Raw genomic sequence first — 27,961 nt, forward strand, 5'->3', positions numbered from 1 at the left:
CCTAACTGTATTGGCTTACTGAAAAAAAACATGTGTTGGTAATGTAAAAAGACCTATAGGACATAATATTAGCAGGTGGTCTCAAATTAAACTACTAAAGAGGCTCAACACTGTTTAGCTGCCAAAAGCAGTTGGAATTGGGCCTAAACAGTGTGGTAAGTTTTTAGGTGATGGCTATTGTGTCTGTTTGACCTCTCCCAAATGTCTGTATTGGCAATAAAAATAAAAAGTTTCCAATTAAAATAGCAAGAGAATAAAAACAATTTGCCAGTAATAGGGAAAAAACCTACAGCACCTGGTGTTCCCATGTGGTCTCCCACCCAAGTACTAACCAGGCCCAACACTGCTTAGCTTCCAAGATCAGACGAGATTGGGCGTATCCAATGTGGTATGGCTGTAGGTGAAATAATAGCACTTTTTTGCCCTCTTCTACTTCTATAACCAGGTAAGCTAATAAAAAAGGTTCCTAACTGTATTGGCTTACTGAAAAAAATCATGTGTTGGTAATGTAAAAAGACCTACAGGTCATGATATTAGCAGGTGGTCTCAAATTAAACTACTAAAGAGGCTCAACACTGTTTAGCTGCCAAAAGCAGTTGGAATTGGGCCTAAACAGTGTGGTAAGTTTTTAGGTGATGGCTATTGTGTCTGTTTGACCTCTCCCAAATGTCTGTACTGGCAATAAAAAAAAAGTTTCCAATTTAAATAGCTAGAGAATAAAAACAATTTGCCAGTAATGGGAAAAAACCTACAGCACCTGGTGTTCCCATGTGGTCTCCCACCCAAGTACTAACCAGGCCCAACACTGCTTAGCTTCCAAGATCAGACGAGATTGGGCGTATCCAATGTGGTATGGCTGTAGGTGAGATACAGGCACTTTTTTGCCCTCTTCTACTTCTATAACCAGGTAAGCTAATAAAAAAGTTTCCTAACTGTATTGGCTTACTGAAAAAAATCATGTGTGGGTAATGTAAAAAGACCTACAGGACATAATATTAGCAGGTGGTCTCAAATTAATCTACTAAAAGGCTCAACACTGTTTAGCTGCCAAAAGCAGTTGGAATTGGGCCTAAACAGTGTGGTAAGTCTTTAGGTGATGGCTATTGTGTCTGTTTGACCTCTACCAAATGTCTGTATTGGCAATAAAAAGATAAAGTTTTCAATTTAAATAGCTAGAGAATAAAAACAATTTGCCAGTAATGGTAAAAAACCTACAGCACCTGGTGTTCCCATGTGGTCTCCCACCCAAGTACTAACCAGGCCCAACACTGCTTAGCTTCCAAGATCAGACGGGATTGGGCGTATCCAATGTGGTATGGCTGTAGGTGAGATGCAAGCACTTTTTTGCCCTCCTCTACTTCTTTAACAAGGTAAGTTAATAAAAAAGTTTCCTAACTGTATTGGCTTACTGAAAAAAATCATGTGTTGGTAATGTAAAAAGACCTAAAGGACATAATATTAGCAGGTGGTCTCAAATTAAACTACTAAAGAGGCTCAACACTGTTTAGCTGCCAAAAGCAGTTGGAATTGGGCCTAAACAGTGTGGTAAGTTTTTAGGTGATGGCTATTGTGTCTGTTTGACCTCTCCCAAATGTCTGTATTGGCAATAAAAATAAAAAGTTTCCAATTAAAATAGCAAGAGAATAAAAACAATTTGCCAGTAATGGGGAAAAAACCTACAGCACCTGCTGTTCCCATGTGGTCTCCCAGCCAAGTATTAACCAGGCCCAACACTGCTTAGCTTCCAAGATCAGACGAGATTGGGTGTATCCAATGTGGTATGGCTGTAGGTGAGATAACAGCACTTTTTTGCCCTCTTCTACTTCTATAACCAGGTAAGCTAATAAAAAAGGTTCCTAACTGTATTGGCTTACTGAAAAAAATCATGTGTTGGTAATGTAAAAAGACCTACAGGTCATGATATTAGCAGGTGGTCTCAAATTAAACTACTAAAGAGGCTCAACACTGTTTAGCTGCCAAAAGCAGTTGGAATTGGGCCTAAACAGTGTGGTAAGTTTTTAGGTGATGGCTATTGTGTCTGTTTGACCTCTCCCAAATGTCTGTACTGGCAATAAAAAAAAAGTTTCCAATTTAAATAGCTAGATAATAAAAACAATTTGCCAGTAATGGGAAAAAACCTACAGCACCTGGTGTTCCCATGTGGTCTCCCACCCAAGTACTAACCAGGCCCAACACTGCTTAGCTTCCAAGATCAGACGAGATTGGGCGTATCCAATGTGGTATGGCTGTAGGTGAGATACCGGCACTTTTTTGCCCTCTTCTACTTCTATAACCAGGTAAGCTAATAAAAAAGTTTCCTAACTGTATTGGCTTACTGAAAAAAATCATGTGTTGGTAATGCAAAAAGACCTACAGGACATAATATTAGCAGGTGGTCTCAAATTAATCTACTAAAAGGCTCAACACTGTTTAGCTGCCAAAAGCAGTTGGAATTGGGCCGAAACAGTGTGGTAAGTCTTTAGGTGATGGCTATTGTGTCTGTTTGACCTCTCCCAAATGTCTGTATTGGCAATAAAAAGATAAAGTTTTCAATTTAAATAGCTAGAGAATAAAAACAATTTGCCAGTAATGGTAAAAAACCTACAGCACCTGGTGTTCCCATGTGGTCTCCCACCCAAGTACTAACCAGGCCCAACACTGCTTAGCTTCCAAGATCAGACGGGATTGGGCATATCCAATGTGGTATGGCTGTAGGTGAGATGCAGGCACTTTTTTGCCCTCTTCTACTTCTATAACAAGGTAAGTTAATAAAAAAGTTTCCTAACTGTATTGGCTTACTGAAAAAAATCATGTGTTGGTAATGTAAAAAGACCTATAGGACATAATATTAGCAGGTGGTCTCAAATTAAACTACTAAAGAGGCTCAACACTGTTTAGCTGCCAAAAGCAGTTGGAATTGGGCCTAAACAGTGTGGTAAGTTTTTAGGTGATGGCTATTGTGTCTGTTTGACCTCTCCCAAACGTCTGTATTGGCAATAAAAATAAAACGTTTCCAATTAAAATAGCAAGAGAATAAAAACAATTTGCCAGTAATGGGAAAAAACCTACAGCACCTGGTGTTCCCACCCAAGTACTAACCAGGCCCAACACTGCTTAGCTTCCAAGAACAGACGAGATTGGGCGTATCCAATGTGGTATGGCTGTAGGTGAGATACAGGCACTTTTTTGCCCTCTTCTTCTTCTATAACCAGGTAAGCTAATAAAAAAGTTTCCTAACTGTATTGGCTTACTGAAAAAAATCATGTGTTGGTAATGTAAAAAGACCTACAGGACATAATATTAGCAGGTGGTCTCAAATTAATCTACTAAAAGGCTCAACACTGTTTAGCTGCCAAAAGCAGTTGGAATTGGGCCTAAACAGTGTGGTAAGTCTTTAGGTGATGGCTATTGTGTATGTTTGACCTCTCCCAAATGTCTGTATTGGCAATAAAAAGATAAAGTTTTCAATTTAAATAGCTAGAGAATAAAAACAATTTGCCAGTAATGGTAAAAAACCTACAGCACCTGGTGTTCCCATGTGGTCTCCCACCCAAGTACTAACCAGGCCCAACACTGCTTAGCTTCCAAGATCAGACGGGATTGGGCATATCCAATGTGGTATGGCTGTAGGTGAGATGCAGGCACTTTTTTGCCCTCCTCTACTTCTTTAACAAGGTAAGTTAATAAAAAAGTTTCCTAACTGTATTGGCTTACTGAAAGAAATCATGTGTTGGTAATGTAAAAAGACCTACAGGACATAATATTAGCAGGTGGTCTCAAATTAAACTACTAAAGAGGCTCAACACTGTTTAGCTGCCAAAAGCAGTTGGAATTGGGCCTAAACAGTGTGGTAAGTTTTTAGGTGATGGCTATTGTGTCTGTTTGACCTCTCCCAAATGTCTGTATTGGCAATAAAAATAAAAAGTTTCCAATTAAAATAGCAAGAGAATAAAAACAATTTGCCAGTAATAGGGAAAAAACCTACAGCACCTGTGTTCCCATGTGGTCTCCCACCCAAGTACTAACCAGGCCCAACACTGCTTAGCTTCCAAGATCAGACGAGATTGGGTGTATCCAATGTGGTATGGCTGTAGGTGAGATAACAGCACTTTTTTGCCCTCTTCTACTTCTATAACCAGGTAAGCTAATAAAAAAGGTTCCTAACTGTATTGGCTTACTGAAAAAAATCATGTGTTGGTAATGTAAAAAGACCTACAGGTCATGATATTAGCAGGTGGTCTCAAATTAAACTACTAAAGAGGCTCAACACTGTTTAGCTGCCAAAAGCAGTTGGAATTGGGCCTAAACAGTGTGGTAAGTTTTTAGGTGATGGCTATTGTGTCTGTTTGACCTCTCCCAAATGTCTGTACTGGCAATAAAAAAAAAGTTTCCAATTTAAATAGCTAGAGAATAAAAACAATTTGCCAGTAATGGGAAAAAACCTACAGCACCTGGTGTTCCCATGTGGTCTCCCACCCAAGTACTAACCAGGCCCAACACTGCTTAGCTTCCAAGATCAGACGAGATTGGGCGTATCCAATGTGGTATGGCTGTAGGTGAGATACCGGCACTTTTTTGCCCTCTTCTACTTCTATAACCAGGTAAGCTAATAAAAAAGTTTCCTAACTGTATTGGCTTACTGAAAAAAATCATGTGTTGGTAATGCAAAAAGACCTACAGGACATAATATTAGCAGGTGGTCTCAAATTAATCTACTAAAAGGCTCAACACTGTTTAGCTGCCAAAAGCAGTTGGAATTGGGCCTAAACAGTGTGGTAAGTCTTTAGGTGATGGCTATTGTGTCTGTTTGACCTCTCCCAAATGTCTGTATTGGCAATAAAAAGATAAAGTTTTCAATTTAAATAGCTAGAGAATAAAAACAATTTGCCAGTAATGGTAAAAAACCTACAGCACCTGGTGTTCCCATGTGGTCTCCCACCCAAGTACTAACCAGGCCCAACACTGCTTAGCTTCCAAGATCAGACGGGATTGGGCATATCCAATGTGGTATGGCTGTAGGTGAGATGCAGGCACTTTTTTGCCCTCTTCTACTTCTATAACAAGGTAAGTTAATAAAAAAGTTTCCTAACTGTATTGGCTTACTGAAAAAAATCATGTGTTGGTAATGTAAAAAGACCTATAGGACATAATATTAGCAGGTGGTCTCAAATTAAACTACTAAAGAGGCTCAACACTGTTTAGCTGCCAAAAGCAGTTGGAATTGGGCCTAAACAGTGTGGTAAGTTTTTAGGTGATGGCTATTGTGTCTGTTTGACCTCTCCCAAATGTCTGTATTGGCAATAAAAATAAAACGTTTCCAATTAAAATAGCAAGAGAATAAAAACAATTTGCCAGTAATGGGAAAAAACCTACAGCACCTGGTGTTCCCATGTGGTCTCCCACCCAAGTACTAACCAGGCCCAACACTGCTTAGCTTCCAAGAACAGACGAGATTGGGCGTATCCAATGTGGTATGGCTGAAGGTGAGATACAGGCACTTTTTTGCCCTCTTCTTCTTCTATAACCAGGTAAGCTAATAAAAAAGTTTCCTAACTGTATTGGCTTACTGAAAAAAATCATGTGTTGGTAATGTAAAAAGACCTACAGGACATAATATTAGCAGGTGGTCTCAAATTAATCTACTAAAAGGCTCAACACTGTTTAGCTGCCAAAAGCAGTTGGAATTGGGCCTAAACAGTGTGGTAAGTCTTTAGGTGATGGCTATTGTGTATGTTTGACCTCTCCCAAATGTCTGTATTGGCAATAAAAAGATAAAGTTTTCAATTTAAATAGCTAGAGAATAAAAACAATTTGCCAGTAATGGTAAAAAACCTACAGCACCTGGTGTTCCCATGTGGTCTCCCACCCAAGTACTAACCAGGCCCAACACTGCTTAGCTTCCAAGACCAGACGGGATTGGGCATATCCAATGTGGTATGGCTGTAGGTGAGATGCAGGCACTTTTTTGCCCTCCTCTACTTCTTTAACAAGGTAAGTTAATAAAAAAGTTTCCTAACTGTATTGGCTTACTGAAAGAAATCATGTGTTGGTAATGTAAAAAGACCTACAGGACATAATATTAGCAGGTGGTCTCAAATTAAACTACTAAAGAGGCTCAACACTGTTTAGCTGCCAAAAGCAGTTGGAATTGGGCCTAAACAGTGTGGTAAGTTTTTAGGTGATGGCTATTGTGTCTGTTTGACCTCTCCCAAATGTCTGTATTGGCAATAAAAATAAAAAGTTTCCAATTAAAATAGCAAGAGAATAAAAACAATTTGCCAGTAATAGGGAAAAAACCTACAGCACCTGGTGTTCCCATGTGGTCTCCCACCCAAGTACTAACCAGGCCCAACACTGCTTAGCTTCCAAGATCAGACGAGATTGGGCGTATCCAATGTGGTATGGCTGTAGGTGAAATAATAGCACTTTTTTGCCCTCTTCTACTTCTATAACCAGGTAAGCTAATAAAAAAGGTTCCTAACTGTATTGGCTTACTGAAAAAAATCATGTGTTGGTAATGTAAAAAGACCTACAGGTCATGATATTAGCAGGTGGTCTCAAATTAAACTACTAAAGAGGCTCAACACTGTTTAGCTGCCAAAAGCAGTTGGAATTGGGCCTAAACAGTGTGGTAAGTTTTTAGGTGATGGCTATTGTGTCTGTTTGACCTCTCCCAAATGTCTGTACTGGCAATAAAAAAAAAGTTTCCAATTTAAATAGCTAGAGAATAAAAACAATTTGCCAGTAATGGGAAAAAACCTACAGCACCTGGTGTTCCCATGTGGTCTCCCACCCAAGTACTAACCAGGCCCAACACTGCTTAGCTTCCAAGATCAGACGAGATTGGGCGTATCCAATGTGGTATGGCTGTAGGTGAGATACAGGCACTTTTTTGCCCTCTTCTACTTCTATAACCAGGTAAGCTAATAAAAAAGTTTCCTAACTGTATTGGCTTACTGAAAAAAATCATGTGTGGGTAATGTAAAAAGACCTACAGGACATAATATTAGCAGGTGGTCTCAAATTAATCTACTAAAAGGCTCAACACTGTTTAGCTGCCAAAAGCAGTTGGAATTGGGCCTAAACAGTGTGGTAAGTCTTTAGGTGATGGCTATTGTGTCTGTTTGACCTCTACCAAATGTCTGTATTGGCAATAAAAAGATAAAGTTTCCAATTTAAATAGCTAGAGAATAAAAACAATTTGCCAGTAATGGTAAAAAACCTACAGCACCTGGTGTTCCCATGTGGTCTCCCACCCAAGTACTAACCAGGCCCAACACTGCTTAGTATCCAAGATCAGACGGGATTGGGCATATCCAATGTGGTATGGCTGTAGGTGAGATGCAGGCACTTTTTTGCCCTCTTCTACTTCTTTAACAAGGTAAGTTAATAAAAAAGTTTCCTAACTGTATTGGCTTACTGAAAAAAATCATGTGTTGGTAATGTAAAAAGACCTACAGGACATAATATTAGCAGGTGGTCTCAAATTAAACTACTAAAGAGGCTCAACACTGTTTAGCTGCCAAAAGCAGTTGGAATTGGGCCTAAACAGTGTGGTAAGTTTTTAGGTGATGGCTATTGTGTCTGTTTGACCTCTCCCAAATGTCTGTATTGGCAATAAAAATAAAAAGTTTCCAATTAAAATAGCAAGAGAATAAAAACAATTTGCCAGTAATGGGAAAAAACCTACAGCACCTGGTGTTCCCATGTGGTCTCCCACCCAAGTACTAACCAGGCCCAACACTGCTTAGCTTCCAAGAACAGACGAGATTGGGCGTATCCAATGTGGTATGGCTGTAGGTGAGATACAGGCACTTTTTTGCCCTCTTCTACTTCTATAACCAGGTAAGCTAATAAAAAAGTTTCCTAACTGTATTGGCTTACTGAAAAAAATCATGTGTTGGTAATGTAAAAAGACCTACAGGACATAATATTAGCAGGTGGTCTCAAATTAATCTACTAAAAGGCTCAACACTGTTTAGCTGCCAAAAGCAGTTGGAATTGGGCCGAAACAGTGTGGTAAGTCTTTAGGTGATGGCTATTGTGTCTGTTTGACCTCTCGCAAATGTCTGTATTGGCAATAAAAAGATAAAGTTTTCAATTTAAATAGCTAGAGAATAAAAACAATTTGCCAGTAATGGTAAAAAAACCTACAGCACCTGGGGTTCCCATGTGGTCTCCCACCTAAGTACTAACCAGGCCCAACACTGCTTAGCTTCCAAGATCAGACGGGATTGGGCATATCCAATGTGGTATGGCTGTAGGTGAGATGCAGGCACTTTTTTGCCCTCTTCTACTTCTATAACAAGGTAAGTTAATAAAAAAGTTTCCTAACTGTATTGGCTTACTGAAAAAAAACATGTGTTGGTAATGTAAAAAGACCTATAGGACATAATATTAGCAGGTGGTCTCAAATTAAACTACTAAAGAGGCTCAACACTGTTTAGCTGCCAAAAGCAGTTGGAATTGGGCCTAAACAGTGTGGTAAGTTTTTAGGTGATGGCTATTGTGTCTGTTTGACCTCTCCCAAATGTCTGTATTGGCAATAAAAATAAAAAGTTTCCAATTAAAATAGCAAGAGAATAAAAACAATTTGCCAGTAATAGGGAAAAAACCTACAGCACCTGGTGTTCCCATGTGGTCTCCCACCCAAGTACTAACCAGGCCCAACACTGCTTAGCTTCCAAGATCAGACGAGATTGGGCGTATCCAATGTGGTATGGCTGTAGGTGAAATAATAGCACTTTTTTGCCCTCTTCTACTTCTATAACCAGGTAAGCTAATAAAAAAGGTTCCTAACTGTATTGGCTTACTGAAAAAAATCATGTGTTGGTAATGTAAAAAGACCTACAGGTCATGATATTAGCAGGTGGTCTCAAATTAAACTACTAAAGAGGCTCAACACTGTTTAGCTGCCAAAAGCAGTTGGAATTGGGCCTAAACAGTGTGGTAAGTTTTTAGGTGATGGCTATTGTGTCTGTTTGACCTCTCCCAAATGTCTGTACTGGCAATAAAAAAAAAGTTTCCAATTTAAATAGCTAGAGAATAAAAACAATTTGCCAGTAATGGGAAAAAACCTACAGCACCTGGTGTTCCCATGTGGTCTCCCACCCAAGTACTAACCAGGCCCAACACTGCTTAGCTTCCAAGATCAGACGAGATTGGGCGTATCCAATGTGGTATGGCTGTAGGTGAGATACAGGCACTTTTTTGCCCTCTTCTACTTCTATAACCAGGTAAGCTAATAAAAAAGTTTCCTAACTGTATTGGCTTACTGAAAAAAATCATGTGTGGGTAATGTAAAAAGACCTACAGGACATAATATTAGCAGGTGGTCTCAAATTAATCTACTAAAAGGCTCAACACTGTTTAGCTGCCAAAAGCAGTTGGAATTGGGCCTAAACAGTGTGGTAAGTCTTTAGGTGATGGCTATTGTGTCTGTTTGACCTCTACCAAATGTCTGTATTGGCAATAAAAAGATAAAGTTTCCAATTTAAATAGCTAGAGAATAAAAACAATTTGCCAGTAATGGTAAAAAACCTACAGCACCTGGTGTTCCCATGTGGTCTCCCACCCAAGTACTAACCAGGCCCAACACTGCTTAGTATCCAAGATCAGACGGGATTGGGCATATCCAATGTGGTATGGCTGTAGGTGAGATGCAGGCACTTTTTTGCCCTCTTCTACTTCTTTAACAAGGTAAGTTAATAAAAAAGTTTCCTAACTGTATTGGCTTACTGAAAAAAATCATGTGTTGGTAATGTAAAAAGACCTACAGGACATAATATTAGCAGGTGGTCTCAAATTAAACTACTAAAGAGGCTCAACACTGTTTAGCTGCCAAAAGCAGTTGGAATTGGGCCTAAACAGTGTGGTAAGTTTTTAGGTGATGGCTATTGTGTCTGTTTGACCTCTCCCAAATGTCTGTATTGGCAATAAAAATAAAAAGTTTCCAATTAAAATAGCAAGAGAATAAAAACAATTTGCCAGTAATGGGAAAAAACCTACAGCACCTGGTGTTCCCATGTGGTCTCCCACCCAAGTACTAACCAGGCCCAACACTGCTTAGCTTCCAAGAACAGACGAGATTGGGCGTATCCAATGTGGTATGGCTGTAGGTGAGATACAGGCACTTTTTTGCCCTCTTCTACTTCTATAACCAGGTAAGCTAATAAAAAAGTTTCCTAACTGTATTGGCTTACTGAAAAAAATCATGTGTTGGTAATGTAAAAAGACCTACAGGACATAATATTAGCAGGTGGTCTCAAATTAATCTACTAAAAGGCTCAACACTGTTTAGCTGCCAAAAGCAGTTGGAATTGGGCCGAAACAGTGTGGTAAGTCTTTAGGTGATGGCTATTGTGTCTGTTTGACCTCTCCCAAATGTCTGTATTGGCAATAAAAAGATAAAGTTTTCAATTTAAATAGCTAGAGAATAAAAACAATTTGCCAGTAATGGTAAAAAAACCTACAGCACCTGGTGTTCCCATGTGGTCTCCCACCTAAGTACTAACCAGGCCCAACACTGCTTAGCTTCCAAGATCAGACAGGATTGGGCATATCCAATGTGGTATGGCTGTAGGTGAGATGCAGGCACTTTTTTGCCCTCTTCTACTTCTATAACAAGGTAAGTTAATAAAAAAGTTTCCTAACTGTATTGGCTTACTGAAAAAAAACATGTGTTGGTAATGTAAAAAGACCTATAGGACATAATATTAGCAGGTGGTCTCAAATTAAACTACTAAAGAGGCTCAACACTGTTTAGCTGCCAAAAGCAGTTGGAATTGGGCCTAAACAGTGTGGTAAGTTTTTAGGTGATGGCTATTGTGTCTGTTTGACCTCTCCCAAATGTCTGTATTGGCAATAAAAATAAAACGTTTACAATTTAAATAGCTAGAGAATAAAAACAATTTGCCAGTAATGGTAAAAAACCTACAGCACCTGGTGTTCCCATGTGGTCTCCCACCCAAGTACTAACCAGGCCCAACACTGCTTACCTTCCAAGATCAGACGGGATTGGGCATATCCAATGTGGTATGGCTGTAGGTGAGATAACAGCACTTTTTTGCCCTCTTCTACTTCTATAACCAGGTAAGCTAATAAAAAAGGTTCCTAACTGTATTGGCTTACTGAAAAAAATCATGTGTTGGTAATGTAAAAGGACCTACAGGTCATGATATTAGCAGGTGGTCTCAAATTAAACTACTAAAGAGGCTCAACACTGTTTAGCTGCCAAAAGCAGTTGGAATTGGGCCTAAACAGTGTGGTAAGTTTTTAGGTGATGGCTATTGTGTCTGTTTGACCTCTCCCAAATGTCTGTACTGGCAATAAAAAAAAAGTTTCCAATTTAAATAGCTAGAGAATAAAAACAATTTGCCAGTAATGGGAAAAAACCTACAGCACCTGGTGTTCCCATGTGGTCTCCCACCCAAGTACTAACCAGGCCCAACACTGCTTAGCTTCCAAGATCAGACGAGATTGGGCGTATCCAATGTGGTATGGCTGTAGGTGAGATACCGGCACTTTTTTGCCCTCTTCTACTTCTATAACCAGGTAAGCTAATAAAAAAGTTTCCTAACTGTATTGGCTTACTGAAAAAAATCATGTGTTGGTAATGTAAAAAGACCTACAGGACATAATATTAGCAGGTGGTCTCAAATTAATCTACTAAAAGGCTCAACACTGTTTAGCTGCCAAAAGCAGTTGGAATTGGGCCGAAACAGTGTGGTAAGTCTTTAGGTGATGGCTATTGTGTCTGTTTGACCTCTCCCAAATGTCTGTATTGGCAATAAAAAGATAAAGTTTTCAATTTAAATAGCTAGAGAATAAAAACAATTTGCCAGTAATGGTAAAAAACCTACAGCACCTGGTGTTCCCATGTGGTCTCCCACCCAAGTACTAACCATGCCCAACACTGCTTAGCTTCCAAGATCAGACGGGATTGGGCATATCCAATGTGGTATGGCTGTAGGTGAGATGCAGGCACTTTTTTGCCCTCTTCTACTTCTATAACAAGGTAAGTTAATAAAAAAGTTTCCTAACTGTATTGGCTTACTGAAAAAAATCATGTGTTGGTAATGTAAAAAGACCTATAGGACATAATATTAGCAGGTGGTCTCAAATTAAACTACTAAAGAGGCTCAACACTGTTTAGCTGCCAAAAGCAGTTGGAATTGGGCCTAAACAGTGTGGTAAGTTTTTAGGTGATGGCTATTGTGTCTGTTTGACCTCTCCCAAATGTCTGTATTGGCAATAAAAATAAAACGTTTCCAATTAAAATAGCAAGAAAATAAAAACAATTTGCCAGTAATGGGAAAAAACCTACAGCACCTGGTGTTCCCATGTGGTCTCCCACCCAAGTACTAACCAGGCCCAACACTGCTTAGCTTCCAAGATCAGACGACATTGGGCGTATCCAATGTGGTATGGCTGTAGGTGAGATACAGGCACTTTTTTGCCCTCTTCTACTTCTATAACCAGGTAAGCTAATAAAAAAGTTTCCTAACTGTATTGGCTTACTGAAAAAAATCATGTGTTGGTAATGTAAAAAGACCTACAGGACATAATATTAGCAGGTGGTCTCAAATTAATCTACTAAAAGGCTCAACACTGTTTAGCTGCCAAAAGCAGTTGGAATTGGGCCTAAACAGTGTGGTAAGTCTTTAGGTGATGGCTATTGTGTGTGTTTGACCTCTCCCAAATGTCTGTATTGGCAATAAAAAGATAAAGTTTTCAATTTAAATAGCTAGAGAATAAAAACAATTTGCCAGTAATGGTAAAAAACCTACAGCACCTGGTGTTCCCATGTGGTCTCCCACCCAAGTACTAACCAGGCCCAACACTGCTTAGCTTCCAAGATCAGACGGGATTGGGCATATCCAATGTGGTATGGCTGTAGGTGAGATGCAGGTACTTTTTTGCCCTCCTCTACTTCTTTAACAAGGTAAGTTAATAAAAAAGTTTCCTAACTGTATTGGCTTACTGAAAAAAATCATGTGTTGGTAATGTAAAAAGACCTACAGGACATAATATTAGCAGGTGGTCTCAAATTAAACTACTAAAGAGGCTCAACACTGTTTAGCTGCCAAAAGCAGTTGGAATTGGGCCTAAACAGTGTGGTAAGTTTTTAGGTGATGGCTATTGTGTCTGTTTGACCTCTCCCAAATGTCTGTATTGGCAATAAAAATAAAAAGTTTCCAATTAAAATAGCAAGAGAATAAAAACAATTTGCCAGTAATAGGGAAAAAACCTACAGCACCTGGTGTTCCCATGTGGTCTCCCACCCAAGTACTAACCAGGCCCAACACTGCTTAGCTTCCAAGATCAGACGAGATTGGGCGTATCCAATGTGGTATGGCTGTAGGTGAGATAACAGCACTTTTTTGCCCTCTTCTACTTCTATAACCAGGTAAGCTAATAAAAAAGGTTCCTAACTGTATTGGCTTACTGAAAAAAATCATGTGTTGGTAATGTAAAAAGATGTAAAAAGACCTACAGGTCATGATATTAGCAGGTGGTCTCAAATTAAACTACTAAAGAGGCTCAACACTGTTTAGCTGCCAAAAGCAGTTGGAATTGGGCCTAAACAGTGTGGTAAGTTTTTAGGTGATGGCTATTGTGTCTGTTTGACCTCTCCCAAATGTCTGTACTGGCAATAAAAAAAAAGTTTCCAATTTAAATAGCTAGAGAATAAAAACAATTTGCCAGTAATGGGAAAAAACCTACTGCACCTGGTGTTCCCATGTGGTCTCCCACCCAAGTACTAACCAGGCCCAACACTGCTTAGCTTCCAAGATCAGACGAGATTGGGCGTATCCAATGTGGTATGGCTGTAGGTGAGATACAGGCACTTTTTTGCCCTCTTCTACTTCTATAACCAGGTAAGCTAATAAAAAAGTTTCCTAACTGTATTGGCTTACTGAAAAAAATCATGTGTGGGTAATGTAAAAAGACCTACAGGACATAATATTAGCAGGTGGTCTCAAATTAATCTACTAAAAGGCTCAACACTGTTTAGCTGCCAAAAGCAGTTGGAATTGGGCCTAAACAGTGTGGTAAGTCTTTAGGTGATGGCTATTGTGTCTGTTTGACCTCTACCAAATGTCTGTATTGGCAATAAAAAGATAAAGTTTTCAATTTAAATAGCTAGAGAATAAAAACAATTTGCCAGTAATGGTAAAAAACCTACAGCACCTGGTGTTCCCATGTGGTCTCCCACCCAAGTACTAACCAGGCCCAACACTGCTTAGCGTCCAAGATCAGACGGGATTGGGCATATCCAATGTGGTATGGCTGTAGGTGAGATGCAGGCACTTTTTTGCCCTCTTCTACTTCTTTAACAAGGTAAGTTAATAAAAAAGTTTCCTAACTGTATTGGCTTACTGAAAAAAATCATGTGTTGGTAATGTAAAAAGACCTACAGGACATAATATTAGCAGGTGGTCTCAAATTAAACTACTAAAGAGGCTCAACACTGTTTAGCTGCCAAAAGCAGTTGGAATTGGGCCTAAACAGTGTGGTAAGTTTTTAGGTGATGGCTATTGTGTCTGTTTGACCTCTCCCAAATGTCTGTATTGGCAATAAAAATAAAAAGTTTCCAATTAAAATAGCAAGAGAATAAAAACAATTTGCCAGTAATGGGGAAAAAACCTACAGCACCTGCTGTTCCCATGTGGTCTCCCAGCCAAGTATTAACCAGGCCCAACACTGCTTAGCTTCCAAGATCAGACGAGATTGGGCGTATCCAATGTGGTATGGCTGTAGGTGAGATAACAGCACTTTTTTGCCCTCTTCTACTTCTATAACCAGGTAAGCTAATAAAAAAGGTTCCTAACTGTATTGGCTTACTGAAAAAAATCATGTGTTGGTAATGTAAAAAGACCTACAGGTCATGATATTAGCAGGTGGTCTCAAATTAAACTACTAAAGAGGCTCAACACTGTTTAGCTGCCAAAAGCAGTTGGAATTGGGCCTAAACAGTGTGGTAAGTTTTTAGGTGATGGCTATTGTGTCTGTTTGACCTCTCCCAAATGTCTGTACTGGCAATAAAAAAAAAGTTTCCAATTTAAATAGCTAGAGAATAAAAACAATTTGCCAGTAATGGGAAAAAACCTACAGCACCTGGTGTTCCCATGTGGTCTCCCACCCAAGTACTAACCAGGCCCAACACTGCTTAGCTTCCAAGATCAGACGGGATTGGGCATATCCAATGTGGTATGGCTGTAGGTGAGATGCAGGCACTTTTTTGCCCTCTTCTACTTCTATAACAAGGTAAGTTAATAAAAAAGTTTCCTAACTGTATTGGCTTACTGAAAAAAATCATGTGTTGGTAATGTAAAAAGACCTATAGGACATAATATTAGCAGGTGGTCTCAAATTAAACTACTAAAGAGGCTCAACACTGTTTAGCTGCCAAAAGCAGTTGGAATTGGGCCTAAACAGTGTGGTAAGTTTTTAGGTGATGGCTATTGTGTCTGTTTGACCTCTCCCAAATGTCTGTATTGGCAATAAAAATAAAACGTTTCCAATTAAAATATCAAGAGAATAAAAACAATTTGCCAGTAATGGGAAAAAACCTACAGCACCTGGTGTTCCCATGTGGTCTCCCACCCAAGTACTAACCAGGCCCAACACTGCTTAGCTTCCAAGATCAGACGAGATTGGGCGTATCCAATGTGGTATGGCTGTAGGTGAGATACAGGCACTTTTTTGCCCTCTTCTACTTCTATAACCAGGTAAGCTAATAAAAAAGTTTCCTAACTGTATTGGCTTACTGAAAAAAATCATGTGTTGGTAATGTAAAAAGACCTACAGGACATAATATTAGCAGGTGGTCTCAAATTAATCTACTAAAAGGCTCAACACTGTTTAGCTGCCAAAAGCAGTTGGAATTGGGCCTAAACAGTGTGGTAAGTCTTTAGGTGATGGCTATTGTGTATGTTTGACCTCTCCCAAATGTCTGTATTGGCAATAAAAAGATAAAGTTTTCAATTTAAATAGCTAGAGAATAAAAACAATTTGCCAGTAATGGTAAAAAACCTACAGCACCTGGTGTTCCCATGTGGTCTCCCACCCAAGTACTAACCAGGCCCAACACTGCTTAGCTTCCAAGATCAGACGGGATTGGGCATATCCAATGTGGTATGGCTGTAGGTGAGATGCAGGTACTTTTTTGCCCTCCTCTACTTCTTTAACAAGGTAAGTTAATAAAAAAGTTTCCTAACTGTATTGGCTTACTGAAAAAAATCATGTGTTGGTAATGTAAAAAGACCTACAGGACATAATATTAGCAGGTGGTCTCAAATTAAACTACTAAAGAGGCTCAACACTGTTTAGCTGCCAAAAGCAGTTGGAATTGGGCCTAAACAGTGTGGTAAGTTTTTAGGTGATGGCTATTGTGTCTGTTTGACCTCTCCCAAATGTCTGTATTGGCAATAAAAATAAAAAGTTTCCAATTAAAATAGCAAGAGAATAAAAACAATTTGCCAGTAATAGGGAAAAAACCTACAGCACCTGGTGTTCCCATGTGGTCTCCCACCCAAGTACTAACCAGGCCCAACACTGCTTAGCTTCCAAGATCAGACGAGATTGGGCGTATCCAATGTGGTATGGCTGTAGGTGAGATAACAGCACTTTTTTGCCCTCTTCTACTTCTATAACCAGGTAAGCTAATAAAAAAGGTTCCTAACTGTATTGGCTTACTGAAAAAAATCATGTGTTGGTAATGTAAAAAGACCTACAGGTCATGATATTAGCAGGTGGTCTCAAATTAAACTACTAAAGAGGCTCAACACTGTTTAGCTGCCAAAAGCAGTTGGAATTGGGCCTAAACAGTGTGGTAAGTTTTTAGGTGATGGCTATTGTGTCTGTTTGACCTCTCCCAAATGTCTGTACTGGCAATAAAAAAAAAGTTTCCAATTTAAATAGCTAGAGAATAAAAACAATTTGCCAGTAATGGGAAAAAACCTACAGCACCTGGTGTTCCCATGTGGTCTCCCACCCAAGTACTAACCAGGCACAACACTGCTTAGCTTCCAAGATCAGACGAGATTGGGCGTATCCAATGTGGTATGGCTGTAGGTGAGATACAGGCACTTTTTTGCCCTCTTCTACTTCTATAACCAGGTAAGCTAATAAAAAAGTTTCCTAACTGTATTGGCTTACTGAAAAAAATCATGTGTGGGTAATGTAAAAAGACCTACAGGACATAATATTAGCAGGTGGTCTCAAATTAATCTACTAAAAGGCTCAACACTGTTTAGCTGCCAAAAGCAGTTGGAATTGGGCCTAAACAGTGTGGTAAGTCTTTAGGTGATGGCTATTGTGTCTGTTTGACCTCTACCAAATGTCTGTATTGGCAATAAAAAGATAAAGTTTTCAATTTAAATAGCTAGAGAATAAAAACAATTTGCCAGTAATGGTAAAAAACCTACAGCACCTGGTGTTCCCATGTGGTCTCCCACCCAAGTACTAACCAGGCCCAACACTGCTTAGCGTCCAAGATCAGACGGGATTGGGCATATCCAATGTGGTATGGCTGTAGGTGAGATGCAGGCACTTTTTTGCCCTCTTCTACTTCTTTAACAAGGTAAGTTAATAAAAAAGTTTCCTAACTGTATTGGCTTACTGAAAAAAATCATGTGTTGGTAATGTAAAAAGACCTACAGGACATAATATTAGCAGGTGGTCTCAAATTAAACTACTAAAGAGGCTCAACACTGTTTAGCTGCCAAAAGCAGTTGGAATTGGGCCTAAACAGTGTGGTAAGTTTTTAGGTGATGGCTATTGTGTCTGTTTGACCTCTCCCAAATGTCTGTATTGGCAATAAAAATAAAAAGTTTCCAATTAAAATAGCAAGAGAATAAAAACAATTTGCCAGTAATGGGGAAAAAACCTACTGCACCTGCTGTTCCCATGTGGTCTCCCAGCCAAGTATTAACCAGGCCCAACACTGCTTAGCTTCCAAGATCAGACGAGATTGGGCGTATCCAATGTGGTATGGCTGTAGGTGAGATAACAGCACTTTTTTGCCCTCTTCTACTTCTATAACCAGGTAAGCTAATAAAAAAGGTTCCTAACTGTATTGGCTTACTGAAAAAAATCATGTGTTGGTAATGTAAAAAGACCTACAGGTCATGATATTAGCAGGTGGTCTCAAATTAAACTACTAAAGAGGCTCAACACTGTTTAGCTGCCAAAAGCAGTTGGAATTGGGCCTAAACAGTGTGGTAAGTTTTTAGGTGATGGCTATTGTGTCTGTTTGACCTCTCCCAAATGTCTGTACTGGCAATAAAAAAAAAGTTTCCAATTTAAATAGCTAGAGAATAAAAACAATTTGCCAGTAATGGGAAAAAACCTACAGCACCTGGTGTTCCCATGTGGTCTCCCACCCAAGTACTAACCAGGCCCAACACTGCTTAGCTTCCAAGATCAGACGAGATTGGGCGTATCCAATGTGGTATGGCTGTAGGTGAGATACAGGCACTTTTTTGCCCTCTTCTACTTCTATAACCAGGTAAGCTAATAAAAAAGTTTCCTAACTGTATTGGCTTACTGAAAAAAATCATGTGTGGGTAATGTAAAAAGACCTACAGGACATAATATTAGCAGGTGGTCTCAAATTAATCTACTAAAAGGCTCAACACTGTTTAGCTGCCAAAAGCAGTTGGAATTGGGCCTAAACAGTGTGGTAAGTCTTTAGGTGATGGCTATTGTGTCTGTTTGACCTCTACCAAATGTCTGTATTGGCAATAAAAAGATAAAGTTTTCAATTTAAATAGCTAGAGAATAAAAACAATTTGCCAGTAATGGTAAAAAACCTACAGCACCTGGTGTTCCCATGTGGTCTCCCACCCAAGTACTAACCAGGCCCAACACTGCTTAGCATCCAAGATCAGACGGGATTGGGCATATCCAATGTGGTATGGCTGTAGGTGAGATGCAGGCACTTTTTTGCCCTCTTCTACTTCTTTAACAAGGTAAGTTAATAAAAAAGTTTCCTAACTGTATTGGCTTACTGAAAAAAATCATGTGTTGGTAATGTAAAAAGACCTACAGGACATAATATTAGCAGGTGGTCTCAAATTAAACTACTAAAGAGGCTCAACACTGTTTAGCTGCCAAAAGCAGTTGGAATTGGGCCTAAACAGTGTGGTAAGTTTTTAGGTGATGGCTATTGTGTCTGTTTGACCTCTCCCAAATGTCTGTATTGGCAATAAAAATAAAAAGTTTCCAATTAAAATAGCAAGAGAATAAAAACAATTTGCCAGTAATGGGAAAAAACCTACAGCACCTGGTGTTCCCATGTGGTCTCCCACCCAAGTACTAACCAGGCCCAACACTGCTTAGCTTCCAAGAACAGACAAGATTGGGCGTATCCAATGTGGTATGGCTGTAGGTGAGATACAGGCACTTTTTTGCCCTCTTCTACTTCTATAACCAGGTAAGCTAATAAAAAAGTTTCCTAACTGTATTGGCTTACTGAAAAAAATCATGTGTTGGTAATGTAAAAAGACCTACAGGACATAATATTAGCAGGTGGTCTCAAATTAATCTACTAAAAGGCTCAACACTGTTTAGCTGCCAAAAGCAGTTGGAATTGGGCCGAAACAGTGTGGTAAGTCTTTAGGTGATGGCTATTGTGTCTGTTTGACCTCTCCCAAATGTCTGTACTGGCAATAAAAAAAAAGTTTCCAATTTAAATAGCTAGAGAATAAAAACAATTTGCCAGTAATGGGAAAAAACCTACAGCACCTGGTGTTCCCATGTGGTCTTCCACCCAAGTACTAACCAGGCCCAACACTGCTTAGCTTCCAAGATCAGACGAGATTGGGCGTATCCAATGTGGTATGGCTGTAGGTGAGATACAAGCACTTTTTTGCCCTCTTCTACTTCTATAACCAGGTAAGCTAATAAAAAAGTTTCCTAACTGTATTGGCTTACTGAAAAAAATCATGTGTGGGTAATGTAAAAAGACCTACAGGACATAATATTAGCAGGTGGTCTCAAATTAATCTACTAAAAGGCTCAACACTGTTTAGCTGCCAAAAGCAGTTGGAATTGGGCCTAAACAGTGTGGTAAGTCTTTAGGTGATGGCTATTGTGTCTGTTTGACCTCTACCAAATGTCTGTATTGGCAATAAAAAGATAAAGTTTTCAATTTAAATAGCTAGAGAATAAAAACAATTTGCCAGTAATGGTAAAAAACCTACAGCACCTGGTGTTCCCATGTGGTCTCCCACCCAAGTACTAACCAGGCCCAACACTGCTTAGCGTCCAAGATCAGACGGGATTGGGCATATCCAATGTGGTATGGCTGTAGGTGAGATGCAGGCACTTTTTTGCCCTCTTCTACTTCTTTAACAAGGTAAGTTAATAAAAAAGTTTCCTAACTGTATTGGCTTACTGAAAAAAATCATGTGTTGGTAATGTAAAAAGACCTACAGGACATAATATTAGCAGGTGGTCTCAAATTAAACTACTAAAGAGGCTCAACACTGTTTAGCTGCCAAAAGCAGTTGGAATTGGGCCTAAACAGTGTGGTAAGTTTTTAGGTGATGGCTATTGTGTCTGTTTGACCTCTCCCAAATGTCTGTATTGGCAATAAAAATAAAAAGTTTCCAATTAAAATAGCAAGAGAATAAAAACAATTTGCCAGTAATGGGAAAAAACCTACAGCACCTGGTGTTCCCATGTGGTCTCCCACCCAAGTACTAATCAGGCCCAACACTGCTTAGCTTCCAAGAACAGACGAGATTGGGCGTATCCAATGTGGTATGGCTGTAGGTGAGATACAGGCACTTTTTTGCCCTCTTCTACTTCTATAACCAGGTAAGCTAATAAAAAAGTTTCCTAACTGTATTGGCTTACTGAAAAAAATCATGTGTGGGTAATGTAAAAAGACCTACAGGACATAATATTAGCAGGTGGTCTCAAATTAATCTACTAAAAGGCTCAACACTGTTTAGCTGCCAAAAGCAGTTGGAATTGGGCCTAAACAGTGTGGTAAGTCTTTAGGTGATGGCTATTGTGTCTGTTTGACCTCTACCAAATGTCTGTATTGGCAATAAAAAGATAAAGTTTTCAATTTAAATAGCTAGAGAATAAAAACAATTTGCCAGTAATGGTAAAAAACCTACAGCACCTGGTGTTCCCATGTGGTCTCCCACCCAAGTACTAACCAGGCCCAACACTGCTTAGCGTCCAAGATCAGACGGGATTGGGCATATCCAATGTGGTATTGCTGTAGGTGAGATGCAGGCACTTTTTTGCCCTCTTCTACTTCTTTAACAAGGTAAGTTAATAAAAAAGTTTCCTAACTGTATTGGCTTACTGAAAAAAATCATGTGTTGGTAATGTAAAAAGACCTACAGGACATAATATTAGCAGGTGGTCTCAAATTAAACTACTAAAGAGGCTCAACACTGTTTAGCTGCCAAAAGCAGTTGGAATTGGGCCTAAACAGTGTGGTAAGTTTTTAGGTGATGGCTATTGTGTCTGTTTGACCTCTCCCAAATGTCTGTATTGGCAATAAAAATAAAAAGTTTCCAATTAAAATAGCAAGAGAATAAAAACAATTTGCCAGTAATGGGAAAAAACCTACAGCACCTGGTGTTCCCATGTGGTCTCCCACCCAAGTACTAACCAGGCCCAACACTGCTTAGCTTCCAAGAACAGACGAGATTGGGCGTATCCAATGTGGTATGGCTGTAGGTGAGATACAGGCACTTTTTTGCCCTCTTCTACTTCTATAACCAGGTAAGCTAATAAAAAAGTTTCCTAACTGTATTGGCTTACTGAAAAAAATCATGTGTTGGTAATGTAAAAAGACCTACAGGACATAATATTAGCAGGTGGTCTCAAATTAATCTACTAAAAGGCTCAACACTGTTTAGCTGCCAAAAGCAGTTGGAATTGGGCCGAAACAGTGTGGTAAGTCTTTAGGTGATGGCTATTGTGTCTGTTTGACCTCTCCCAAATGTCTGTATTGGCAATAAAAAGATAAAGTTTTCAATTTAAATAGCTAGAGAATAAAAACAATTTGCCAGTAATGGTAAAAAACCTACAGCACCTGGTGTTCCCATGTGGTCTCCCACCTAAGTACTAACCAGGCCCAACACTGCTTAGCTTCCAAGATCAGACGGGATTGGGCATATCCAATGTGGTATGGCTGTAGGTGAGATGCAGGCACTTTTTTGCCCTCTTCTACTTCTATAACAAGGTAAGTTAATAAAAAAGTTTCCTAACTGTATTGGCTTACTGAAAAAAAACATGTGTTGGTAATGTAAAAAGACCTATAGGACATAATATAAGCAGGTGGTCTCAAATTAAACTACTAAAGAGGCTCAACACTGTTTAGCTGCCAAAAGCAGTTGGAATTGGGCCTAAACAGTGTGGTAAGTTTTTAGGTGATGGCTATTGTGTCTGTTTGACCTCTCCCAAATGTCTGTATTGGCAATAAAAATAAAACGTTTACAATTTAAATAGCTAGAGAATAAAAACAATTTGCCAGTAATGGTAAAAAACCTACAGCACCTGGTGTTCCCATGTGGTCTCCCACCCAAGTACTAACCAGGCCCAACACTGCTTACCTTCCAAGATCAGACGGGATTGGGCATATCCAATGTGGTATGGCTGTAGGTGAGATGCAGGCACTTTTTTGCCCTCTTCTACTTCTTTAACAAGGTAAGTTAATAAAAAAGTTTCCTAACTGTATTGGCTTACTGAAAAAAATCATGTGTTGGTAATGTAAAAAGACCTACAGGACATAATATTAGCAGGTGGTCTCAAATTAAACTACTAAAGAGGCTCAACACTGTTTAGCTGCCAAAAGCAGTTGGAATTGGGCCTAAACAGTGTGGTAAGTTTTTAGGTGATGGCTATTGTGTCTGTTTGACCTCTCCCAAATGTCTGTATTGGCAATAAAAATAAAAAGTTTCCAATTAAAATAGCAAGAGAATAAAAACAATTTGCCAGTAATGGGGAAAAAACCTACAGCACCTGGTGTTCCCATGTGGTCTCCCACCCAAGTATTAAACAGGCCCAACACTGCTTAGCTTCCAAGATCAGACGAGATTGGGCGTATCCAATGTGGTATGGCTGTAGGTGAGATAACAGCACTTTTTTGCCCTCTCCTACTTCTATAACCAGGTAAGCTAATAAAAAAGGTTCCTAACTGTATTGGCTTACTGAAAAAAATCATGTGTTGGTAATGTAAAAAGACCTACAGGTCATGATATTAGCAGGTGGTCTCAAATTAAACTACTAAAGAGGCTCAACACTGTTTAGCTGCCAAAAGCAGTTGGAATTGGGCCTAAACAGTGTGGTAAGTTTTTAGGTGATGGCTATTGTGTCTGTTTGACCTCTCCCAAATGTCTGTACTGGCAATAAAAAAAAAGTTTCCAATTTAAATAGCTAGAGAATAAAAACAATTTGCCAGTAATGGTAAAAAACCTACAGCACCTGGTGTTCCCATGTGGTCTCCCACCCAAGTACTAACCAGGCCCAACACTGCTTAGCGTCCAAGATCAGACGGGATTGGGCATATCCAATGTGGTATGGCTGTAGGTGAGATGCAGGCACTTTTTTGCCCTCTTCTACTTCTTTAACAAGGTAAGTTAATAAAAAAGTTTCCTAACTGTATTGGCTTACTGAAAAAAATCATGTGTTGGTAATGTAAAAAGACCTACAGGACATAATATTAGCAGGTGGTCTCAAATTAAACTACTAAAGAGGCTCAACACTGTTTAGCTGCCAAAAGCAGTTGGAATTGGGCCTAAACAGTGTGGTAAGTTTTTAGGTGATGGCTATTGTGTCTGTTTGACCTCTCCCAAATGTCTGTATTGGCAATAAAAATAAAAAGTTTCCAATTAAAATAGCAAGAGAATAAAAACAATTTGCCAGTAATGGGGAAAAAACCTACAGCACCTGCTGTTCCCATGTGGTCTCCCAGCCAAGTATTAACCAGGCCCAACACTGCTTAGCTTCCAAGATCAGACGAGATTGGGCGTATCCAATGTGGTATGGCTGTAGGTGAGATAACAGCACTTTTTTGCCCTCTTCTACTTCTATAACCAGGTAAGCTAATAAAAAAGTTTCCTAACTGTATTGGCTTACTGAAAAAAATCATGTGTGGGTAATGTAAAAAGACCTACATGACATAATATTAGCAGGTGGTCTCAAATTAATCTACTAAAAGGCTCAACACTGTTTAGCTGCCAAAAGCAGTTGGAATTGGGCCTAAACAGTGTGGTAAGTCTTTAGGTGATGGCTATTGTGTCTGTTTGACCTCTACCAAATGTCTGTATTGGCAATAAAAAGATAAAGTTTTCAATTTAAATAGCTAGAGAATAAAAACAATTTGCCAGTAATGGTAAAAAACCTACAGCACCTGGTGTTCCCATGTGGTCTCCCACCCAAGTACTAACCAGGCCCAACACTGCTTAGCATCCAAGATCAGACGGGATTGGGCATATCCAATGTGGTATGGCTGTAGGTGAGATGCAGGCACTTTTTTGCCCTCTTCTACTTCTTTAACAAGGTAAGTTAATAAAAAAGTTTCCTAACTGTATTGGCTTACTGAAAAAAATCATGTGTTGGTAATGTAAAAAGACCTACAGGACATAATATTAGCAGGTGGTCTCAAATTAAACTACTAAAGAGGCTCAACACTGTTTAGCTGCCAAAAGCAGTTGGAATTGGGCCTAAACAGTGTGGTAAGTTTTTAGGTGATGGCTATTGTGTCTGTTTGACCTCTCCCAAATGTCTGTATTGGCAATAAAAATAAAAAGTTTCCAATTAAAATAGCAAGAGAATAAAAACAATTTGCCAGTAATGGGAAAAAACCTACAGCACCTGGTGTTCCCATGTGGTCTCCCACCCAAGTACTAACCAGGCCCAACACTGCTTAGCTTCCAAGAACAGACAAGATTGGGCGTATCCAATGTGGTATGGCTGTAGGTGAGATACAGGCACTTTTTTGCCCTCTTCTACTTCTATAACCAGGTAAGCTAATAAAAAAGTTTCCTAACTGTATTGGCTTACTGAAAAAAATCATGTGTTGGTAATGTAAAAAGACCTACAGGACATAATATTAGCAGGTGGTCTCAAATTAATCTACTAAAAGGCTCAACACTGTTTAGCTGCCAAAAGCAGTTGGAATTGGGCCGAAACAGTGTGGTAAGTCTTTAGGTGATGGCTATTGTGTCTGTTTGACCTCTCCCAAATGTCTGTACTGGCAATAAAAAAAAAGTTTCCAATTTAAATAGCTAGAGAATAAAAACAATTTGCCAGTAATGGGAAAAAACCTACAGCACCTGGTGTTCCCATGTAGTCTTCCACCCAAGTACTAACCAGGCCCAACACTGCTTAGCTTCCAAGATCAGACGAGATTGGGCGTATCCAATGTGGTATGGCTGTAGGTGAGATACAAGCACTTTTTTGCCCTCTTCTACTTCTATAACCAGGTAAGCTAATAAAAAAGTTTCCTAACTGTATTGGCTTACTGAAAAAAATCATGTGTGGGTAATGTAAAAAGACCTACAGGACATAATATTAGCAGGTGGTCTCAAATTAATCTACTAAAAGGCTCAACACTGTTTAGCTGCCAAAAGCAGTTGGAATTGGGCCTAAACAGTGTGGTAAGTCTTTAGGTGATGGCTATTGTGTCTGTTTGACCTCTACCAAATGTCTGTATTGGCAATAAAAAGATAAAGTTTTCAATTTAAATAGCTAGAGAATAAAAACAATTTGCCAGTAATGGTAAAAAACCTACAGCACCTGGTGTTCCCATGTGGTCTCCCACCCAAGTACTAACCAGGCCCAACACTGCTTAGCGTCCAAGATCAGACGGGATTGGGCATATCCAATGTGGTATGGCTGTAGGTGAGATGCAGGCACTTTTTTGCCCTCTTCTACTTCTTTAACAAGGTAAGTTAATAAAAAAGTTTCCTAACTGTATTGGCTTACTGAAAAAAATCATGTGTTGGTAATGTAAAAAGACCTACAGGACATAATATTAGCAGGTGGTCTCAAATTAAACTACTAAAGAGGCTCAACACTGTTTAGCTGCCAAAAGCAGTTGGAATTGGGCCTAAACAGTGTGGTAAGTTTTTAGGTGATGGCTATTGTGTCTGTTTGACCTCTCCCAAATGTCTGTATTGGCAATAAAAATAAAAAGTTTCCAATTAAAATAGCAAGAGAATAAAAACAATTTGCCAGTAATGGGAAAAAACCTACAGCACCTGGTGTTCCCATGTGGTCTCCCACCCAAGTACTAATCAGGCCCAACACTGCTTAGCTTCCAAGAACAGACGAGATTGGGCGTATCCAATGTGGTATGGCTGTAGGTGAGATACAGGCACTTTTTTGCCCTCTTCTACTTCTATAACCAGGTAAGCTAATAAAAAAGTTTCCTAACTGTATTGGCTTACTGAAAAAAATAATGTGTGGGTAATGTAAAAAGACCTACAGGACATAATATTAGCAGGTGGTCTCAAATTAATCTACTAAAAGGCTCAACACTGTTTAGCTGCCAAAAGCAGTTGGAATTGGGCCTAAACAGTGTGGTAAGTCTTTAGGTGATGGCTATTGTGTCTGTTTGACCTCTACCAAATGTCTGTATTGGCAATAAAAAGATAAAGTTTTCAATTTAAATAGCTAGAGAATAAAAACAATTTGCCAGTAATGGTAAAAAACCTACAGCACCTGGTGTTCCCATGTGGTCTCCCACCTAAGTACTAACCAGGCCCAACACTGCTTAGCTTCCAAGATCAGACGGGATTGGGCATATCCAATGTGGTATGGCTGTAGGTGAGATGCAGGCACTTTTTTGCCCTCTTCTACTTCTATAACAAGGTAAGTTAATAAAAAAGTTTCCTAACTGTATTGGCTTACTGAAAAAAAACATGTGTTGGTAATGTAAAAAGACCTATAGGACATAATATAAGCAGGTGGTCTCAAATTAAACTACTAAAGAGGCTCAACACTGTTTAGCTGCCAAAAGCAGTTGGAATTGGGCCTAAACAGTGTGGTAAGTTTTTAGGTGATGGCTATTGTGTCTGTTTGACCTCTCCCAAATGTCTGTATTGGCAATAAAAATAAAACGTTTACAATTTAAATAGCTAGAGAATAAAAACAATTTGCCAGTAATGGTAAAAAACCTACAGCACCTGGTGTTCCCATGTGGTCTCCCACCCAAGTACTAACCAGGCCCAACACTGCTTACCTTCCAAGATCAGACGGGATTGGGCATATCCAATGTGGTATGGCTGTAGGTGAGATGCAGGCACTTTTTTGCCCTCTTCTACTTCTTTAACAAGGTAAGTTAATAAAAAAGTTTCCTAACTGTATTGGCTTACTGAAAAAAATCATGTGTTGGTAATGTAAAAAGACCTACAGGACATAATATTAGCAGGTGGTCTCAAATTAAACTACTAAAGAGGCTCAACACTGTTTAGCTGCCAAAAGCAGTTGGAATTGGGCCTAAACAGTGTGGTAAGTTTTTAGGTGATGGCTATTGTGTCTGTTTGACCTCTCCCAAATGTCTGTATTGGCAATAAAAATAAAAAGTTTCCAATTAAAATAGCAAGAGAATAAAAACAATTTGCCAGTAATGGGGAAAAAACCTACAGCACCTGGTGTTCCCATGTGGTCTCCCACCCAAGTATTAACCAGGCCCAACACTGCTTAGCTTCCAAGATCAGACGAGATTGGGCGTATCCAATGTGGTATGGCTGTAGGTGAGATAAGAGCACTTTTTTGCCCTCTTCTACTTCTATAACCAGGTAAGCTATTAAAAAAGGTTCCTAACTGTATTGGCTTACTGAAAAAAATCATGTGTTGGTAATGTAAAAAGACCTACAGGTCATGATATTAGCAGGTGGTCTCAAATTAAACTACTAAAGAGGCTCAACACTGTTTAGCTGCCAAAAGCAGTTGGAATTGGGCCTAAACAGTGTGGTAA

General features: G+C 39.3%; 59 non-coding genes and 2 pseudogenes across 60 annotated transcripts in view; all 61 read right to left on the reverse strand.

Annotated features, from left to right (window-relative positions):
* Nucleotides 1–27,961, reverse strand: part of LOC146027235 (protein shisa-9B pseudogene) — a 604,201-nt pseudogene that overhangs the window by 509,750 nt on the left and 66,490 nt on the right. The gene's annotated exons all lie outside the window — the stretch shown is intronic.
* On the reverse strand, nt 284–402 carry LOC146030222 (5S ribosomal RNA). The gene has a single exon (XR_014455723.1). It is a non-coding gene; the product is annotated as a 5S ribosomal RNA (ribosomal RNA).
* LOC146030223 (5S ribosomal RNA) lies at nt 746–864 on the reverse strand. The gene has a single exon (XR_014455724.1). It is a non-coding gene; the product is annotated as a 5S ribosomal RNA (ribosomal RNA).
* LOC146030220 (5S ribosomal RNA) lies at nt 1,209–1,327 on the reverse strand. Its single transcript, XR_014455720.1, has one exon. It is a non-coding gene; the product is annotated as a 5S ribosomal RNA (ribosomal RNA).
* On the reverse strand, nt 1,674–1,792 carry LOC146033342 (5S ribosomal RNA). Its single transcript, XR_014458751.1, has one exon. It is a non-coding gene; the product is annotated as a 5S ribosomal RNA (ribosomal RNA).
* On the reverse strand, nt 2,136–2,254 carry LOC146030224 (5S ribosomal RNA). Its single transcript, XR_014455725.1, has one exon. It is a non-coding gene; the product is annotated as a 5S ribosomal RNA (ribosomal RNA).
* On the reverse strand, nt 2,599–2,717 carry LOC146030383 (5S ribosomal RNA). The gene has a single exon (XR_014455880.1). It is a non-coding gene; the product is annotated as a 5S ribosomal RNA (ribosomal RNA).
* LOC146029297 (5S ribosomal RNA) lies at nt 3,063–3,169 on the reverse strand (annotated as a pseudogene).
* On the reverse strand, nt 3,514–3,632 carry LOC146030384 (5S ribosomal RNA). The gene has a single exon (XR_014455881.1). It is a non-coding gene; the product is annotated as a 5S ribosomal RNA (ribosomal RNA).
* On the reverse strand, nt 3,979–4,096 carry LOC146031087 (5S ribosomal RNA). The gene has a single exon (XR_014456564.1). It is a non-coding gene; the product is annotated as a 5S ribosomal RNA (ribosomal RNA).
* Nucleotides 4,440–4,558, reverse strand: LOC146030225 (5S ribosomal RNA). The gene has a single exon (XR_014455726.1). It is a non-coding gene; the product is annotated as a 5S ribosomal RNA (ribosomal RNA).
* Nucleotides 4,903–5,021, reverse strand: LOC146030385 (5S ribosomal RNA). Its single transcript, XR_014455882.1, has one exon. It is a non-coding gene; the product is annotated as a 5S ribosomal RNA (ribosomal RNA).
* LOC146033213 (5S ribosomal RNA) lies at nt 5,367–5,485 on the reverse strand. Its single transcript, XR_014458622.1, has one exon. It is a non-coding gene; the product is annotated as a 5S ribosomal RNA (ribosomal RNA).
* Nucleotides 5,830–5,948, reverse strand: LOC146031435 (5S ribosomal RNA). Its single transcript, XR_014456902.1, has one exon. It is a non-coding gene; the product is annotated as a 5S ribosomal RNA (ribosomal RNA).
* LOC146030227 (5S ribosomal RNA) lies at nt 6,295–6,413 on the reverse strand. Its single transcript, XR_014455727.1, has one exon. It is a non-coding gene; the product is annotated as a 5S ribosomal RNA (ribosomal RNA).
* On the reverse strand, nt 6,757–6,875 carry LOC146030228 (5S ribosomal RNA). The gene has a single exon (XR_014455728.1). It is a non-coding gene; the product is annotated as a 5S ribosomal RNA (ribosomal RNA).
* On the reverse strand, nt 7,220–7,338 carry LOC146031571 (5S ribosomal RNA). Its single transcript, XR_014457035.1, has one exon. It is a non-coding gene; the product is annotated as a 5S ribosomal RNA (ribosomal RNA).
* LOC146031701 (5S ribosomal RNA) lies at nt 7,684–7,802 on the reverse strand. The gene has a single exon (XR_014457161.1). It is a non-coding gene; the product is annotated as a 5S ribosomal RNA (ribosomal RNA).
* LOC146031037 (5S ribosomal RNA) lies at nt 8,148–8,266 on the reverse strand. The gene has a single exon (XR_014456514.1). It is a non-coding gene; the product is annotated as a 5S ribosomal RNA (ribosomal RNA).
* On the reverse strand, nt 8,613–8,731 carry LOC146030229 (5S ribosomal RNA). Its single transcript, XR_014455729.1, has one exon. It is a non-coding gene; the product is annotated as a 5S ribosomal RNA (ribosomal RNA).
* Nucleotides 9,075–9,193, reverse strand: LOC146030230 (5S ribosomal RNA). Its single transcript, XR_014455730.1, has one exon. It is a non-coding gene; the product is annotated as a 5S ribosomal RNA (ribosomal RNA).
* On the reverse strand, nt 9,538–9,656 carry LOC146031572 (5S ribosomal RNA). Its single transcript, XR_014457036.1, has one exon. It is a non-coding gene; the product is annotated as a 5S ribosomal RNA (ribosomal RNA).
* Nucleotides 10,002–10,120, reverse strand: LOC146031703 (5S ribosomal RNA). Its single transcript, XR_014457162.1, has one exon. It is a non-coding gene; the product is annotated as a 5S ribosomal RNA (ribosomal RNA).
* LOC146032593 (5S ribosomal RNA) lies at nt 10,466–10,584 on the reverse strand. The gene has a single exon (XR_014458020.1). It is a non-coding gene; the product is annotated as a 5S ribosomal RNA (ribosomal RNA).
* Nucleotides 10,930–11,048, reverse strand: LOC146031113 (5S ribosomal RNA). The gene has a single exon (XR_014456588.1). It is a non-coding gene; the product is annotated as a 5S ribosomal RNA (ribosomal RNA).
* Nucleotides 11,392–11,510, reverse strand: LOC146030231 (5S ribosomal RNA). The gene has a single exon (XR_014455731.1). It is a non-coding gene; the product is annotated as a 5S ribosomal RNA (ribosomal RNA).
* LOC146032344 (5S ribosomal RNA) lies at nt 11,855–11,973 on the reverse strand. The gene has a single exon (XR_014457785.1). It is a non-coding gene; the product is annotated as a 5S ribosomal RNA (ribosomal RNA).
* On the reverse strand, nt 12,319–12,437 carry LOC146033508 (5S ribosomal RNA). The gene has a single exon (XR_014458916.1). It is a non-coding gene; the product is annotated as a 5S ribosomal RNA (ribosomal RNA).
* On the reverse strand, nt 12,782–12,900 carry LOC146030388 (5S ribosomal RNA). Its single transcript, XR_014455884.1, has one exon. It is a non-coding gene; the product is annotated as a 5S ribosomal RNA (ribosomal RNA).
* Nucleotides 13,247–13,365, reverse strand: LOC146030233 (5S ribosomal RNA). The gene has a single exon (XR_014455734.1). It is a non-coding gene; the product is annotated as a 5S ribosomal RNA (ribosomal RNA).
* On the reverse strand, nt 13,719–13,837 carry LOC146031966 (5S ribosomal RNA). The gene has a single exon (XR_014457417.1). It is a non-coding gene; the product is annotated as a 5S ribosomal RNA (ribosomal RNA).
* Nucleotides 14,182–14,300, reverse strand: LOC146031472 (5S ribosomal RNA). The gene has a single exon (XR_014456939.1). It is a non-coding gene; the product is annotated as a 5S ribosomal RNA (ribosomal RNA).
* Nucleotides 14,647–14,765, reverse strand: LOC146034069 (5S ribosomal RNA). The gene has a single exon (XR_014459476.1). It is a non-coding gene; the product is annotated as a 5S ribosomal RNA (ribosomal RNA).
* On the reverse strand, nt 15,109–15,227 carry LOC146030389 (5S ribosomal RNA). The gene has a single exon (XR_014455885.1). It is a non-coding gene; the product is annotated as a 5S ribosomal RNA (ribosomal RNA).
* Nucleotides 15,573–15,691, reverse strand: LOC146030234 (5S ribosomal RNA). Its single transcript, XR_014455735.1, has one exon. It is a non-coding gene; the product is annotated as a 5S ribosomal RNA (ribosomal RNA).
* LOC146030390 (5S ribosomal RNA) lies at nt 16,036–16,154 on the reverse strand. Its single transcript, XR_014455886.1, has one exon. It is a non-coding gene; the product is annotated as a 5S ribosomal RNA (ribosomal RNA).
* Nucleotides 16,501–16,619, reverse strand: LOC146030235 (5S ribosomal RNA). The gene has a single exon (XR_014455736.1). It is a non-coding gene; the product is annotated as a 5S ribosomal RNA (ribosomal RNA).
* LOC146032769 (5S ribosomal RNA) lies at nt 16,963–17,081 on the reverse strand. Its single transcript, XR_014458188.1, has one exon. It is a non-coding gene; the product is annotated as a 5S ribosomal RNA (ribosomal RNA).
* On the reverse strand, nt 17,426–17,544 carry LOC146031473 (5S ribosomal RNA). Its single transcript, XR_014456940.1, has one exon. It is a non-coding gene; the product is annotated as a 5S ribosomal RNA (ribosomal RNA).
* On the reverse strand, nt 17,891–18,009 carry LOC146027547 (5S ribosomal RNA). Its single transcript, XR_014454945.1, has one exon. It is a non-coding gene; the product is annotated as a 5S ribosomal RNA (ribosomal RNA).
* Nucleotides 18,353–18,471, reverse strand: LOC146030236 (5S ribosomal RNA). Its single transcript, XR_014455737.1, has one exon. It is a non-coding gene; the product is annotated as a 5S ribosomal RNA (ribosomal RNA).
* Nucleotides 18,816–18,934, reverse strand: LOC146031745 (5S ribosomal RNA). The gene has a single exon (XR_014457202.1). It is a non-coding gene; the product is annotated as a 5S ribosomal RNA (ribosomal RNA).
* Nucleotides 19,280–19,398, reverse strand: LOC146033635 (5S ribosomal RNA). Its single transcript, XR_014459045.1, has one exon. It is a non-coding gene; the product is annotated as a 5S ribosomal RNA (ribosomal RNA).
* Nucleotides 19,741–19,859, reverse strand: LOC146031369 (5S ribosomal RNA). The gene has a single exon (XR_014456836.1). It is a non-coding gene; the product is annotated as a 5S ribosomal RNA (ribosomal RNA).
* Nucleotides 20,204–20,322, reverse strand: LOC146031474 (5S ribosomal RNA). Its single transcript, XR_014456941.1, has one exon. It is a non-coding gene; the product is annotated as a 5S ribosomal RNA (ribosomal RNA).
* On the reverse strand, nt 20,668–20,786 carry LOC146032114 (5S ribosomal RNA). The gene has a single exon (XR_014457558.1). It is a non-coding gene; the product is annotated as a 5S ribosomal RNA (ribosomal RNA).
* On the reverse strand, nt 21,131–21,249 carry LOC146032609 (5S ribosomal RNA). The gene has a single exon (XR_014458036.1). It is a non-coding gene; the product is annotated as a 5S ribosomal RNA (ribosomal RNA).
* Nucleotides 21,595–21,713, reverse strand: LOC146031704 (5S ribosomal RNA). Its single transcript, XR_014457163.1, has one exon. It is a non-coding gene; the product is annotated as a 5S ribosomal RNA (ribosomal RNA).
* On the reverse strand, nt 22,058–22,176 carry LOC146030753 (5S ribosomal RNA). The gene has a single exon (XR_014456242.1). It is a non-coding gene; the product is annotated as a 5S ribosomal RNA (ribosomal RNA).
* On the reverse strand, nt 22,522–22,640 carry LOC146031114 (5S ribosomal RNA). The gene has a single exon (XR_014456589.1). It is a non-coding gene; the product is annotated as a 5S ribosomal RNA (ribosomal RNA).
* Nucleotides 22,987–23,105, reverse strand: LOC146033113 (5S ribosomal RNA). The gene has a single exon (XR_014458523.1). It is a non-coding gene; the product is annotated as a 5S ribosomal RNA (ribosomal RNA).
* LOC146031475 (5S ribosomal RNA) lies at nt 23,449–23,567 on the reverse strand. The gene has a single exon (XR_014456942.1). It is a non-coding gene; the product is annotated as a 5S ribosomal RNA (ribosomal RNA).
* Nucleotides 23,914–24,032, reverse strand: LOC146034071 (5S ribosomal RNA). The gene has a single exon (XR_014459477.1). It is a non-coding gene; the product is annotated as a 5S ribosomal RNA (ribosomal RNA).
* On the reverse strand, nt 24,377–24,495 carry LOC146031746 (5S ribosomal RNA). Its single transcript, XR_014457203.1, has one exon. It is a non-coding gene; the product is annotated as a 5S ribosomal RNA (ribosomal RNA).
* LOC146033636 (5S ribosomal RNA) lies at nt 24,841–24,959 on the reverse strand. Its single transcript, XR_014459046.1, has one exon. It is a non-coding gene; the product is annotated as a 5S ribosomal RNA (ribosomal RNA).
* LOC146033014 (5S ribosomal RNA) lies at nt 25,302–25,420 on the reverse strand. Its single transcript, XR_014458424.1, has one exon. It is a non-coding gene; the product is annotated as a 5S ribosomal RNA (ribosomal RNA).
* On the reverse strand, nt 25,765–25,883 carry LOC146031476 (5S ribosomal RNA). Its single transcript, XR_014456943.1, has one exon. It is a non-coding gene; the product is annotated as a 5S ribosomal RNA (ribosomal RNA).
* Nucleotides 26,229–26,347, reverse strand: LOC146032115 (5S ribosomal RNA). The gene has a single exon (XR_014457559.1). It is a non-coding gene; the product is annotated as a 5S ribosomal RNA (ribosomal RNA).
* Nucleotides 26,692–26,810, reverse strand: LOC146030754 (5S ribosomal RNA). Its single transcript, XR_014456243.1, has one exon. It is a non-coding gene; the product is annotated as a 5S ribosomal RNA (ribosomal RNA).
* Nucleotides 27,156–27,274, reverse strand: LOC146031115 (5S ribosomal RNA). Its single transcript, XR_014456590.1, has one exon. It is a non-coding gene; the product is annotated as a 5S ribosomal RNA (ribosomal RNA).
* LOC146031874 (5S ribosomal RNA) lies at nt 27,621–27,739 on the reverse strand. Its single transcript, XR_014457326.1, has one exon. It is a non-coding gene; the product is annotated as a 5S ribosomal RNA (ribosomal RNA).

This window comes from Crinia signifera, chromosome 8, assembly GCF_055691185.1.
Source record: "Crinia signifera chromosome 8, ASM5569118v1, whole genome shotgun sequence".
In the NCBI taxonomy this organism is placed as follows: Eukaryota; Metazoa; Chordata; class Amphibia; order Anura; family Myobatrachidae; genus Crinia; species Crinia signifera.